A 13,566-nucleotide genomic window follows, 5' to 3' on the forward strand; every position below is an offset into this window, starting at 1 on the left:
TTAAAACCATGGTATTCAGAGTTTGAAAGATGGAAATCAGAATATCAGCTCCAGCAACTCAGTATGTTGGTTCACCCTTCCGAGCCTGAGGTTTCATGTCTACCAAGTGGAGATATTAATAATGCATATCTCCTGCTATTGTTGTGAGAATTAAATGAAAACTTCCTAGGAATATTTACTGTACTCTAAAGGCAGAGTACTAGACACATGTCTAGCAAAGGTAGTAAGATTCTCAAAAAATAGTAATCTAAGCATTTTTAAGTATAATTGATATTTTTAAGTACAAAGAACAATGAATTTTATTGATTTCATATAAAAATAGAACCCGGAAGAATTAGCTATGAGAAGAGTCATCTTAAAAATCACATGGGGTTACTATGTTCAAATATTTGAAGGTTGTTATGCAGATGAAAGAACTACTACCAGGGAGACAGATTTTTTTTCTTAACTCACCATAGGAAGAATTGTTCAATGAGGAGCTCAAAATCTAAGTTACTGTCACAGGAAGTGGTAAGTTTCATAGCAGTGGGGAGTTCCACAACTACCCTGAGATCCTCTAATGTTCCTCCACCCTGTGAAATTTCTCTGTGAATGTGCCAATCAATTTAGCATTCACTTCAAGGTTGGAAAATCTAAAATCCAAAATCCTGTATCTCCCAGTCCCAAACCCCGTCCAATGTTCCCTAGGCCAAATGCTCTTTTCTCTTACAAACTAAATGAGCCAAAGATGGTTCTCATTTGGGGAAAAACTGAGAGGATGTCATGAGCCCAAAGCAAGGTCCTCAGTTCATTCAGCATATAGCCCAAACAAAGCCCAAATCCTTTCTGGACTAATCTGACTCCATTCCGTTCAAGTCTTCAACTTCTAACCTAGTGGCACTTACATTGTCAATTGAAAGTCTATTCATTTTGCTGTTGTTGCCATATTGTACTCTAGTTGATCCAGAGAGTGAAGCCAGAATCTATGGGTAAAAGTTTTATGGTAGCAGCTTTAAGTGTAATAAAAGAAATAACTTTTTTTTTTTTTTTTTTGCAAGGGGTTACAGAGTCTCACTATGTCACCCAGGCTGGAGTACAATGGTGCAATCTCAGCTCACTGCAACCTCCACCTCCTGGGTTCAAGCGATTCTCCTGCCTCAGCCTCCTGAGTGGCTGGGATTACAGGCATGCAACACTATGTCCAACTAATTTTGGTATTTTTAGTAGAGACCAAGTTTCACCATGTCAGCCAAGCTGATCTCAAACTCCTGACCTCATGATCCACCCACCTCAGCCTCCCAAAGTGCTGGGATTACAGACGTGAGCCACCACACCTGACCTAGAAATAACTTTTTAAACCATTATTGCTGTCTTATAATAGAATGGGTTCCCTCTGAGGATTATAATAGCCTTCTCAGTGAAAGTATTAGAATTGAGGCTGGATGGATAGGGGAGGGTCAAACTAAATTACCTTTAAAGTCCCTTCCAACCATAAGAATATATACTTCTAAGTACATAACAGTGGAGTCACTTCACATGGAATCAAAGGGAAAAACATCACTTGGATATATACATAAATGGATCTAGGTTGAAATGATACATACCTGCACTCGCTATAAACACTTTAATTTAGAAGATAAAACAAAACCTCAATTTCTTTTTTTTTTCTTTTGAGACAGGTTCTCACTCTGTTGCCCAGGCTGGAGTGCCGTAGCATAATCATAGCTCACTGCAGCCTTGAACTCCTAGGCTCAAGTGATCCTCCCGCCTCAGCCTCCCAAATAGCTAGGACTACAGGTGTGCACCACCCTGACCAGCTAGTTTTTTCTATTTTCTTGCAACTATGTTGCCCAGGCTGGTCTCAAATTCCTGGTCTCAAGCAAAACTTTAATTTAAAATAGTGTTGTTGCTATTTTCTTCGCCAAGGATTACTATGTTGTAATAATAAGTGTTATGTATACATCATAAGGAAACAGCTGTTTTCTAAGAAGACACACACAGGCTGGGTGCAGTGGCTTATGCCTGTAATCCCAACACTTTAGGAGGCCAAGGTCAATGGATCACCTGAGCCCAGGAATTCAAGACCAGACTGGGCAATGTGACAAAACTCCATCTCTACAGAAAATATAAAAAACATCAGTTGAGCATTGTAGCACACGTGGTACGTGCCTATAGTCCCAGCTACTCAGGGGGCTGAGGTGGGAGTATGGCCTGAGCCCTAGAAGCAGAGGTTGCAGTGAGCCAAGATCACACCACTGCACTCCAGCCTGGGTGACAGAGTGAGACCCTGTTTCAAAAATAATAAAATTAAATTAAATAATATATACATAAATGACAAACAAAGGAAAAAGCTTCTTTTTTAAAACTTCATGTGAAATTCTGGGGGGATCAATATTATCCTCCAAAAATGTGTAATACGGCCTGATTGTGGTTCCTACTTTCATTTTCAAATCACAAAAAGAATCACCCAGTAGGACACGAAATTTAATGCACACAATGTAGGTGGACACAAAAATGTATGTAAAAAGAAGCTATCACCAGATCATCCCAAAACTGGACCTGTAGTCAAACTCTGCCTTTCTGACTTCCTTGTACAGGGAGCAATCATGTCCCATGGAACAATCTTATTCTTGCAGTGTCACCAGGCACTTACATGAGATGCATGGAGAGGCTTTTAACACACTTCATTCATATTGTTAAGAGTATACACTACACCCTCTCTAGAGAAGTTTCATTCTCTTCTTTACAAAAAGCATGATGGTCTCAACCCCTGGCATTTCCTCTTTAATAAGAGCAACTTGTACATAATCTGAAAAGAATGTCATTAAATGCACTTCCTTTAGTCATGCAGTAATTTAGTTGCCATGGTAATCTCGGGTAAACTTGAAAAATACTTTGGATGGGTCATTTCTAATGCTTGTTTCTAAAATTTTAGAACTTTTTTATGTCCTGGAGGATAAAGAGACTGAAAAGGCTTTTCTCTTTGATGTCTAACCATGGACTCAGCAAATGTATCACAGCTCTTCACAATGTGACAGCCATTACTCTCCTGACAATGATCACTCCATCACTTCCCACCTCAAGATAAGCTTACACACTATCCCCATCTTCCCAACTCAGTGAAAGCACTAACTTGGGACTCCGTAGCAGTGAAGGGAATTGATTTATGAAATAAGCACTTTCCCATAATGGCCCCAAAGCTTTTCACAAATGAACACTGTCATTTTGGCGTACCATCAATAAGAGAGTGACAAAGTATGCTCGGAGGCAGTTTAACAAAGGAACAGCAGACAACTCAGGACTTGAACACATTCAGGCTGCTACCCAAGAAAGCCATTGTCAGCTAAGAGGCTCTGATGATTCACGGCTCTCACTCACTCTGTTCATCAACCATGTCAGGGCTCAAAAGGTTTCAGGAAACACTGTCAGGAAGACTTTTTGGCTAACAGCTACATTTGACAACTGACCTTTAATCTTTATTTCACATTATCATCCTATCATTAGCCAAGGATAATACATGAGCATTTTTCAAATATGATTTCATGGACTGAAGATTTTCTAAAGACTTTTCATCCAAAGAAAGACACTATTATTATTAGCTTCAGCAGACTCTGACTATATCCTGGATTTCTTAAAAGAAGTTAATTAGGTAAAATGACTGATTTCATTAGAGTTGAATAAGCAGTCACACACTATTTGTTTCCTTCTTTTTTAAGAGGCTCTCTTGGCCACATCCGAATAGAATAAAACAAACTAAAGCAGTACAGGCTGCATGACAGAAAAAGCACTGACTTGGAAGACAAGAGTCTGCTTTGACCTTCAGCAGACCATTTCATATCCCTTTGTCAATTGCTTCATCTGTAATATGTGATGATTGAACTAAAAGAGGCCATGTAGCTCCAGTCACTGTTGCTGGAGCAGAGGAAGAAGTGAAATATGAGCAAGACGAGTTTTGGACAAGTAGGCAGGGGCCGGACCATGCCCTGTAGGTTTCCTCAAAGATTCTGATATTTGCCCTAAGAGAAGTAGGATTTAACCCACTGAATGACTTAAGCAAGGGAGTAATATGGTATGCTCAGAGCAGAGACATGGAGACCAGTCAGTACAGTACTTCAGTAGCCCAGGTAACGAATAATAAGTGCTTATACTAGGGTGAGGGCAATGAAGATGGAAATAAGAGGGTGGATTTTATTTAAGTGGCATCTTAGTCCATTTGTGCTGTGATAACAAAATACCTGAGTCTGGGTGGTTCATAAAAAACAGAAATTTCTCAAAGTTCTGGAAACTGAAAGTCCAAGACCTAGGCGCCAGCAGATTCTGTGTATGGCAATGGCCTGGTCTCCACTTCCAAGTTGGTGCCTTATTGCTGTATCCTCCACAGGGAAGGAATGCTGTGTCCTCACAAGGTGGAAGGGACAGAAGGGCAAAAGAGAGACAAACTCCTGCTGTCAAGCCCTTCCATAAGGGTATCTAATTCTATCCATATGGGCAGAGCCCTCATGATTCAATCACCTCCTTAAAGCCACATCTCTTAACTGTCTTCCATTGGGGATTAAGCTTCCACATGAATTTGGTGTGGTGACAACCAACCATCATTCAAACTATAGCAGGTGGTAAAATCAGCAGGACTTAGCAATGGAGGATAGGGAGAGGGATTTGTCAAGAATGCCTCAAAGTTGATGGCCCAAGTAACTGGCAGGTTGCTGATGCCATTGGCTGGAATAGAAAACACTAGAAAATAACCAGTTTAGGAGAAAGGTTGCAGGTTCAATTTTAGACAATTAAGCTAGACGTGCTTCTAAAATGTTCAAATGGTCAGGTCAAGGCAATAAATGGGTCTGGAGCTTAGAGAAGGAATCTGAGCTGGAGTTATAATTTAACAGTCATTGTCATTTGGAAGACAAATGGAGCAAGTATAGAGTTAGGAAAGAAGAGGCCCTGGAGCTAAGCTCTCAGGAGCACCACTATTTAACCACTAGGTATAGAAGCACGAGCTTCAAAAGGAACTGAGAAGGGAAAGGCCACATAAGTGAGGGGAAAACCAAAATATAGTGTTACAGAAGCTAAGTGAAAAAGTATTTTTTTGGACAGAGAGTTCAACAATGAATTAAGTGACTAAAGGTCACTGATAATCTTAATTTTTTCAGTGGAGTAATTGAGGTCAAAAGCAAGATTAGAATGAAGTTTTAAAATGTTTAAAAATTAACCCAAATTTGCATATGGCATTTTACCCTAAAAGAATCTCAGATAAAGGGGAGTCACAGAAAGAACATTTGAATGAATCGTGTCTTAAAAAAAAAAAAAAAAAAAGATTGCATTCTGACCAGGATTCTGGTAAAGACCCAAAGTACTTCATTTAAAAAAAAAAAGCTCCAGTGCATTTCTACATCTCAGGATCTCAGGGGCAGCACCCCTGGGTGGAGACTCCAGTTGAGTATAGGGCAAGCCTTCATGATTCACAAGCCCAACAAACCTTAGAGCTTTATTATACTATGTTCTCAGCGTCTGCACCAGAATTCAGGACACTGCCTCCCTGCAAGGACCTGGCGTACTTAGTCACCATCACATACTTTTGTAGAGCGTATTCTATATCCAAGAGACTATGCTAGGTGCCACAGCTCAAAGAAAAGGTCTGCAGGTCTGTTCAAACCTATGGAGGGACTCACTGGGGCCTTCCCTACGTATGACAGAATGTTTACTCTCTCCCAGTTCACATGAGCCAAATGGGAGATGATTATGGTTTTTGAAAGTATTAGATATCAGTTTAAGCAGTAACTTTTTTGGCAACTGTGCTTATTACTCATTCATTCATTAATTCATCACTTTCTATTCAGGCAACTACATATTAGGCTTGGGACTGGTGCCGGAAATTCAGTGGTGAGCAAGATGGGCATGGTCCTTGCTCCTGTGGAACTTACCAAATAAAAACTATCCCCTGTTCAGGATGTGTTGGCCCACACAGAGCTACGAGATCAGTAGCCATGATTGATGGAGTAGGGCTATCAGCCTTTTGGAGACAGCTGTGTCATGCATGCATCAGGGTTCATCTGTGGCCACTGTGCAAACTATTTAGAGAAGTGAGAGCGCCTCTGAGGAGCCAAGGGGAGGTTAAGGTGGGGAGGGGTGTTGAAGTGAATCAATCCACTGATAAAAAATGGAAATCATACCAGCAACATATTATTTTTAGAATTATACATACTCCAGTTTGGAAGGGATCTCTGGTGCCATGTAATCTTCTCCTACTTCCTCAACACACTGCTCGCCTCTACTGCAGCCCCTGCATTCAGCTTGTTTTACAAGGCAACAGCTTCACTGATGAACAGCAGTGTTATATTGGTCCCCATCTCACCCCTCTGCTTGGTCCTGGGATTACCGGTGTGCACTACCACATCCGGCTAATTTTTGTATTTTTGGTAGAGACGGGGTTTCACAGTGTTGGCCAGGCTGGTCTCAAACACCTGACCTCAAGTGATCCACCTGCCTCTGCCTTCCAGAGTGCTGGGATTACAGGAATTAGCTATCTGGCCCACGTTTTTACTTTAATACCACAGTGAATCACATTTAATGTTACAGCAAAATACACCTGATGTCCTCATTAAAACCAAGATCACATTTGCTTAGTTGCTGTCCATAGAAAGATACACACAGAGGCAGCTGGAAAGCTAACGAGCTGGTCCAGATGGCAGCATCTTCCTCGTGTGGCACATGTGTTCCAGGACCTTTCATGGGACTCCACAGCCTCCGCCTGCTTCCCTCCCCTCCCTTCTCCTAGAAGAATAGTCTAGACTAGCATTGTTAACTAGAATAGTCTAGAAGATTGTAGAGGAGGATGGAAGGAGCACTCTGATGACTACTGAAGCTCAGTGAGAGAAGGTACCATTACTAGAAAAGAGGAGTATTTAAGAGGGATGTTACTAATAGGAGTTAGGCCAGGGTTTGCCTCCAGGCAGGGCATCATCTGATGTGATGCCGGCTTCATGTATTTGAAAATGGGAGTGATTTATTCAGTGCTCCTCCTGTAGGCAATATGGAGCCTGCTGAACCCAGGGAACATCACAGTGGACCAGCCTGGAGTGTCCAGGGCCTGCAGCCTGGGTTTCTCCCCTTTCTTGCTCCATATTCTTAGAAAAGTACTTACTCTTTGTCGATCTTGGTTTTCTTTTCTGAAAAATGTGTTTATTTTCTTTTTCTGTGAATTTGAGACAGCATAGATCTTGTTTTTCTTATCTGTAAAGTGGAGATAAAGGGTAATGCAGTACTATAAGAATTTTTTTAATTTTTTTTTTTGCTGAGGGGGGGCTACAGGATCTCACTCTGCCGCCCAGGCTGGACTGCAGCCTCAACTTCCTAGGCTCAAGCAATCCTCCCACTTCAGCCTTCTGAGTAGCTGGGACTACAGGCAGGCACCACCATGTCGGGCTAATTTTGGATTTTTTGTAGAGTCGGGGTCTCGCCATGTTGACCACGCTGGTCTTGAACTCCTGAGATCAAGCAATCCACCCACCTGGGATTATAGGCATGAGCCACCACGCCCAACCATATTGTAAGAATTTAATGAGGTGCTACTTCTAAAGCATTTGGCATAGTATCTGGGAAAATATGTTGTTTATGTTATTAGAGGCCAGAACTACCAAAGGTGTCTGCTTTTTGTTCACTGTTTGGATGCAGGAGAGAATGCTTGACCCTAGATTTGCCCGCCTGCATCTTTCTCCTGACTCCAACCTCAGTTCTTCCTCCTCTGACTGCCTGTCTCCATCTGTAATGCAAAACACCAAACTCTCTGCCAAAGAACACATATAAATTACCAAAACAGTAAGAATTCCTGAACTTTACTCTCACTGGCATTGACAGTTGCCTGGCAGGATCAAGAGGGAGCTTATTAAGAGGGATGGTTTTTTGTCATGACATATGGTTGGGTAGGAAAAAAGTATGGCCCACTGGAGGGAGAGCCACAATCATTCTCCATTTTCCTGTCTTTGATTTCACCATGTGACCCTTGCTCATTGCTCTAACCCTTCCTACCACAATGCACGCTTATACATATTTCACCCAAATCACGTAAGGCTGGTAACAAAGAAGTAACACCATAGGCCACCACTTGGCCAGGTTACCTACCTCCTCCTGACTCTAGAAAAAGGTACAATGGAGAATGCACAAATTTGACAACAACAAAATCAATGTAATGGCTACATTCTTATTACAAATTATACTGTACTGAGGCTTCTGAGCATTTCCTGTTATCATAAAGGCAAAAACATATTTCATTATTTAGAAAATCTGAGCATCAACAAGATAACAAGTCTGACCTTTGGGCTTCCTTCTCTTTGCAACGGTATCCAAGCCCTTTATAACTCTGGGGCCAGAACTGGTAGAATGGGGATGAGTCAGCCCTGTTCTCTTCAAGTTCTGGAGAATTTCTTCTCAATTCACTCTTCTTAAAATGTCAAACTCCTTATATCTATATGCACAATCCTTTGCCTTATGAATTAAGGTCCTCTGCCTCCTGTACCCTCTGTAGACCAATGACAGTTTCAGGATTTGACCAGCTAAGCTTGCATGTGATTTTAGTCTATGCTTCTCTGGGGTTTCCAATCTGTGCCATACTTAGGTTTTGTATTTTTTCTTTTTTCCCCACTCTCTCACTTTCCCAATGTACTTAGGTTTATTAAATGAGCTTACATGTTTCAAATACAGAATAATATTTGAAATTAAAATATCTTAAATTTTTAAGAAAAACTCAGCCTTAAGATGTACAAATAATCCAAAAACTTTTAAATAATTAAAAGTCTTAACCTTTTCCTTCATGAAAAATTTAGTCAGAATTCTTAATGAAATAAAGTAATTTAAACTCTAGCTCATATAACATAGGATTAAATATTACTAAACCAGATTGCTCAAAAAGATACAAAAAGCCTCCACAATTCATGGACGGTCAGGAATAAGGTTGAGCTGAATCAGCAGAGATATAATATATAAAGTTAGATACAGCTTGGTCTTCCCAAGCAGGTGGCACAGTAACACTTCACCTCTCACAGCAGAAAAAGCAATTCATCATCATAGGCTACTATCTTTTTTATTTAAGAATAGCATTTAACAAGCCTATTTTAGAATCTGATTCATTTTCATTTTGAGGAAATGTAAAGGCCTTAAACCTTCTCCATATTGTGTGTGATTACACCTAATTAAAGTTCACATCTTTCACAGAAAGGTGGGACATCAGTTCTAATTTTATGCACTGATGTGATGGAGGGCACAAGGCATCAGATTGCATGCAGGTCGAGAGACCCAGGTTTATTCCTGATTTGGTCACTACTTTTCTGGATCTTCTTATATGCCTCAGTTTTTCCATTCATAATATATGAGCATTAATGTCTGGCCCTTGTCAGATTTCTCTATGGCAAATTATGTCATCATCATTAATTTAAAAACTATTTAAAGTACTGAACCCCTACTGTATGATAGATACCATCCTATCTGCTATAAAGAAAGTAAGGAACAAGAAAGGCATAATTTAACAGAGCTTATATTTGTTCAAAAAAATTTTTACTACTATCCAATAATTGATATGACACTTTCAGGAAACGCTGAAGATACATGAAATCAGTAAGTCAACCAACAAGTCAGCAAAGATTTGTTGAATATTTACAATGTACAAGACATTGTACCAGCTACACTGATAAATAAAAATGTACCTCAGTAGACCTATGCTGCAAGAGGATACAGGTCAGGTTCATCATTGTACCCTATATCCCCAAAGTCTACCATAGTGCCTGGTACTCACCATTTTCACAATATTGATTCTTCCTAACCGTGAACATGGAATGTTTTTCCATCTGTTTGTGTCCTCTCTTACTTCCTTGAGCAGTGGTTTGTAGTTCTCCTTGAAGAGGTCCCTCACATCCTTTGTTAGTTGTGTTCCTAGGTATTTTATTCTCTTTGTAGCAGTTGTGGAGGGGAGTTCTCTCTTGATTTGGCTCTCTGTTTGTCTGTTATTGGTGTATAGGAATACTAGTTATTTCTCCACCTTAATTTGTATCCCAAGACTTAGCTGAAGTTGCTTATCAGTTTGAAAAGATTTTGGGCTGAGACAATGGGGTCTTCTAAATATAATATCATGTCACCTGCAAATAGAAATAGTTTGACTTCCTTCTTTCCTAATTGAGTATCTTTTATTTGCTTTTCTTGCCTGATTGCTCTGGCTAGAACTTCCAATACTATGTTGAATAGGAATGGTGAGAGAGGGCACCCTTGTCTGGTGCCAGTTTTCAAAGAGAGTGCTTCCTGTTTTTGCCCATTCAGTATGATATTGGCTGTGGGTTTGTCATAAATAGTTTTTATTATTTTGAGATATGTTCCATTGAAGGGTTTTTTTGTCTCTATCTCCTTCAATTCTGCTCTGATCTTAGTTATTTCTTGTCTTCTGCTAGCTTTTGAATTTGTTTGACCTTGCTCATCTGGCTCTTTCCATTTTGATGATAGGGTGTTGATTTTATACCTTTCCTTGCTTCTCATATGGGCATTTAGTATTATAAATTTCCCATTAGACACTGCTTTAAATGTGTCCCAGAGATTCTGGTACATTGTGTCTTCATTCTCACTGGTTTCAAAGAACATCTTTATCTCAGCCTTCATTTCATGGTTTATCCAGTCGTTATTCAGGAGCAGGTTGTTCAGTTTCCATGTAGTTGTGCAGTTTTGAGTGAGTTTCTTAATCCTGAGTTCTAATTTGATTGCACTGTGGTCAGAGAGACTGGCTGTTATGATTTCAGTTATTTTGCATTTGCTGAGGAGTGATTTACTTCCAATTATGTGGCCAATTTTAGAGTAAGTGCAATGTGGTACTGAGAAGAATGTATATTCTGTGGATTTAGTGTGGAGAGTTCTATAGATGTCTATTAGGTCTGCTTGGTCCAGATCTGCATTCAAGTCCTGGATATTCTTTTCTGTCTTATTAATCTGTCTAATATTGACAGTAGAGTGTTAAAGTCTCCCACTATTATTGTGTGGGAGTCTAAATCTCTTTGGAGGTTGTTAAGAACTTGCTTTATGTATTTGGGTGCTCCTGTATTGGGTGCATTTTTATTTAGGATAGTTAGCTCTTCTTGTTGCAGTGATCCTCTTACCATTATGTAATGCCCTTCTTTGTCTCTTTTGATCTTTGTTGGTTTAAAGTCCATTTTATCAGAGACTAGGATTGCAACCCATGCTTTTTTTGCTCTCAGTTTCTTGGTAAATCTTCTTCCAACCCTTTATTTTGAGTCTATGTGTGTCTTTGTATGTGAGATGGGTCTCCTGAATACAGCACACCAATGGGTCTAGACTTTTTATCCAATTTGCCAGTCTGTGTCTTTTGATTGAGGCATTTAGACCATTTACATTTAACATTAATATTGTTATGTGTGAATTTGATCCTGCCATTTTGATATTAGCTGGGTTTTTTGCCCATTTCTTGACACAGTTTCTTTATTGCATCAATTGTCTTTACCATTTGGTACATTTTTGCAGTGGCTGGTACTGGTTGTTCCTTTCTATGTTTAGTGCTTCCTTCAGGAGCTCTTGTAAGGCAGGCCTGGTGGTGACAAAATCTCTCAGCAATTGCTTGTCCTTAAAGGACCTTATTTGTCCTTCACTTATAAAGCTTAGTTTGGCAGGAAATGAAATTCTAGGTTGAAAGTTCTTTTCTTTAAGGATGTTGAATATTGGCCTCCACTCTCTTCTGGCTTATAGGGTTTTTGCTGAGAGATCTGCTGTGAGTCTGATAGGCTTACCTTTGTGGGTGACCCGACCTTTCCCTCTGGCTGCCCTTAGAATTTTTTCCTTCATATTAATCCTGGTGAATCTGACGATTATGTGCTTTGGGGTTGCTCTTATTGAGGAATATTTTTGTGGTGTTCTCTGTATTTCCTGGATTTGAATATTGGCCTGCCTTGCTAGGTTGGAGAAGTTCTCCTGGATAATATCCTGAAGAGTGTTTTCCAGCTTGGATTCATTCTCTCTGTCACATTCAGGTACACTGATCAAATGTAGATTAGGTCTCTTCACATAATCCCATATTTCTTGAAGGCTTTGTTCATTTCTTTTCATTCTTTTTTCCCTAATCTTGCCTTATTTTATTTCATTGAGTTGATCTTCAATCTCTGATATCCTTTCTTCTGCTTGATTGATTCAGCTATTGAAACTTGGTATGCTTTGCAAAGTTCTCATGCTGTGTTTTTCAGCTACATCAATTCATTTATGTTCTTCTCTAAGCTGGTTATTCTAATTAGCATTTTTTCTAACCTTTTTTCAAGGTTTTTAGTTTCTTTGCTTTGTGTTAGAGCATGTTTCCTTAGCTCAGAGAAGTTTGTTATTATCTACCTTCTGAAGCCTGCTTCTGTCAATTTATCAAACTCATTCTCCATCCTGTTTTGTTCCCTTGCTGGTGAGGAGTTGTGATCCCTTGGAGGAGAAGAGGCATTCTGGTTTTTGGTGATTTCACCTTTTTTGCACTGGTTTCTTCCCATCTTTGTGGATTTATCTATCTTTGGTCTTTGAAGTTGGTGATTTCGGGTGGGGTCTCTGAGTGGACTTCTTTTCTGTTGATGTTGAAGCTATTTCTTTTTGGTTTTTAGTTTTCCTGTCAACAGTCGGGCCCCTCTGCTGTAGGACTGCTGGAGATCTACTCCAGACCTTGCTTGCCTGGGATAGAGCTGCTGGGCAGGTACATTTAAGTCTGCTGCAGCAGAACTCACAATTGCCCCTTTTCCCAGGTGCTCTGTCCCAGGAAGGTGGGGTTTTATTTATACATCCCTGATGTGCTGCTGTCTTTTTCTCAGAGATGCCCCGCGCAGAAAGGGGGAGTCTAGTTACAGTCTGCCTGCAGAGGCACTGCTGAGCTGCCATGGACTCAGTCCAGCTGCTGTGTAAACTTCCTTTGGCTTTTGTTTACACAAAGGTTAGAAACGCCTCAGCAATGGTGGATACCCTTCCCCCCACCAAACACGATTGTCCTGGGTGGAGCTCGAACTGATGTGCTAGCTGTGAAACTCTCAAGCCAGAGGGTTTCAGTTTGCTGGTCTTTGTTGGGGATGGTACCCACCAAGCCATATCACCTGGCTCCCTGCCTTCAGCTCTCCCTCTTTCTGGGAGCAGGAAGCTCTGTCTAACAGGCACTCCAGGCACCAGTCAAAACAGCCACCCAGATTTGCGCTGACAACCCATGGCGCTGGCCAGAATGGCCACTCAGATCTGTGCTGGTAACTCACAGCATCTGTCGGCCCAGCGGGGATGTCCCGGTCTGAGTGTTATAAAGACCATGGGAGAAATGCAGTATCTGAACTGGAGTGCCAGAGGGGAAAAGTTCCCGATGGCCTCCATTGGGTAGGAGGGGAGTCCTCTGGCCAGTTGCACTTCCCGGGTGTGCAGTGCCCTGCCCTGCCTCGGTTTGCCCTCCTGGGCCTACACACGGTCCAACCAGTCCCATTGAGATGAACCTGGTAGTTCCTCTGGAAATGCAGAAATCACTCGCCTTCTGCATCGCTCCCACTGGGAACTGCACTCGGGAGCTATTCCTATTTAGCCATCTTGGCAAAAACAATTTTATAACTA

At 40.8% G+C, this 13,566-nt stretch overlaps 1 long non-coding RNA gene across 1 annotated transcript in view; it reads right to left on the reverse strand.

Annotated features, from left to right (window-relative positions):
* Nucleotides 1–13,566, reverse strand: part of LOC108588642 (uncharacterized) — a 228,808-nt gene that overhangs the window by 184,812 nt on the left and 30,430 nt on the right. The window contains exon 3 of the long non-coding RNA XR_013527868.1: nucleotides 7,118–7,206. This is a non-coding gene — a long non-coding RNA (uncharacterized LOC108588642). The remainder of the gene's footprint in view (nucleotides 1–7,117; nucleotides 7,207–13,566) is intronic.

This window comes from Callithrix jacchus, chromosome 16 (assembly GCF_049354715.1).
Source record: "Callithrix jacchus isolate 240 chromosome 16, calJac240_pri, whole genome shotgun sequence".
NCBI classification, from domain to species: Eukaryota; Metazoa; Chordata; class Mammalia; order Primates; family Cebidae; genus Callithrix; species Callithrix jacchus.